Source organism: Cynara cardunculus, assembly GCF_001531365.2.
Source record: "Cynara cardunculus var. scolymus isolate 2C chromosome LG 11, CcrdV1, whole genome shotgun sequence".
Taxonomy (NCBI): domain Eukaryota; kingdom Viridiplantae; phylum Streptophyta; class Magnoliopsida; order Asterales; family Asteraceae; genus Cynara; species Cynara cardunculus.
In genome coordinates, this window is record NC_037538.1 from 13099302 (window position 1) to 13101608 (window position 2307).

A 2307-nucleotide genomic window follows, 5' to 3' on the forward strand; every position below is an offset into this window, starting at 1 on the left:
CCAACCCTATATATATATATATATATATATATATATATATATATATATATATATATAAAGAGAGATTGGGGGGGGGGAATGATCAAATGCAAACCACCCAATTTGTACAAACTATGAAAGCCACTCTCATCCGACAATTTCATTGTTTAATCTTATGAAAAATTTTCATGAAATTGTTTAATCTTATCAAATTGTTTCATATAATATTTTTTTTCCCGATAAAGTTGTTTCATATATGGTTATGAAATTTTAATGAAATTGTTTCATTTATTTCTATAAAATTAATATAATGAAGATGATGATATTCATGATTAACACCCTCCACAATAAAAATGATTAATCAACCTCTCATAATTACAAAAAAAAAAATGAACAAAATGAAAACTTATGATTGGTTGAATCAGGTTTGTACGGTTTGTACAAATAACGTGGTTTGCAAAGTAAATCTCTCTCTCTCTCTCTCTCTCTCTATATATATATATATATATGTGTGTGTGTGTGTGTGTGTGTGGAAGATTCATTTGAGAAGTAAAGTATTGATCATTCTCTTCATACGGTCAAGATTAATCAAGAATTGTATCTTTGCGACTTTGACTGGTCAAGATTTGCGTTTTTGATTGGTCAAACGAAAATAGAGGTAGTTTCATAACTTTTATAAATAGACAACAAATAAGTGCATATATGAACACATAGCTCATATATAAATTAGTTAATTAGTTCATATGTGAATCACACATGTTCATATATGAATCAATTAATTGGTTAATAGATGAATTAGTTAATTAGTTCATATATGAATCAGTTAATTAGTACATATGTGAATTACAAGAGTTCACATATGACATATAGTTCACATATGAAATATAGTTCATATGTGAATCTCACGGGTTCACATATGCATTTGTTTTACCGCATATTTGTAAAAGTTACGAAACTACTAATTTATCTTCTGCATACCATTGATGAATTATCCAGTGCTTAAAAGTCAAAGCGCAAATCTTAACCTGAAGGGTAGGATCACTTCTCTACTTCTGAAATACTTGCCAGAACCTTTTTTTGAGAATTCATGAAATTGTGATAACATTGAGAATTAATGCATCATGTGATATTTCATATGATCTTTTTTCATCTAAGGCTATGACCTAAAATATCGATTAATATATATTTGTTTCACAATATTAACCTTTTTTGCCTATTTGTGAAACAAAGGTTAAATATAAAAAAGTTTCACATTGTGAATCAAATATATGAATGTGTTAAATGCTAGCCTTAGATGATTAAAAATCATGTGAAACAATATCTTATGATAATAGTTCCCACAGTTATCATAATATATCAAATACAAATCCTGTAAATGTTACACAAAGTACAAATCGATCTCGGCCCTTGATTTTGTGTATTTTGAAATTTTTAGGCAGTTATTAAATTAGTTGCATTGCAGATAAGGTTGAGAGGAAATTTGGGAACCGATTTAATCCACGTCGTTGAAATTGATTTGATGATCTACACGAATGATTGAAATTGGTTTGTACGGTACTTAACATTTAGCTGGTTTGCATTTAATTTGGCCTATAGAGGTAAGATATTTTGTTAACCAAGAATATGATATTAACTTTATGAACTTCTTGGACCAATAAGATTCATTCTTTAGTAGAGGTTGATTCAAATGTTTAATTTAGTGATGAAGGGAAAATAGATAATTTTTATGTGTAAGTTACTTTTATGATACTCAATGAGAAGTTACAATTTTTTATGTGCAAGTTACTTTTATGGTATTTAATGAGATATTACAAATTATTACTTGCATGTTTTTAGAGATCATAATCATATCATCATATTTCAAAATTCTAGAATAATTATGTTAACTTTAACGTGAACAATGGTTAAAAAGTGAACATATTGCAGGTTCATATGTGAAGTGCTCCCAAATACACTAAACTTATTCACCATATTAATCTGAATTGCATTAATAAATAATGTTCATAGGTGGTCATAAGAATGTGTTCATAACCATAATATCTTCATAAGAATGTGTTTATAAGGTGTTCAGAAATCGTAACCATCTAGTGTTCGTAGGTGTTTGTATGCCATGATTTGTTCCACAAAAACTCATGTTCACCAATATTTATTTATGTTTAGTTTTTCAGTTATTACAAATATGTCATCATTAGATTAATCCATAGATTTCAAGGATTAGGGACTAAGATTGATTCACATAGTTAACATCAATTATTGGGTTAACAAAAGAACCAGCCCCTATATATATATATATATATATATATATATATATATATATATATATATATA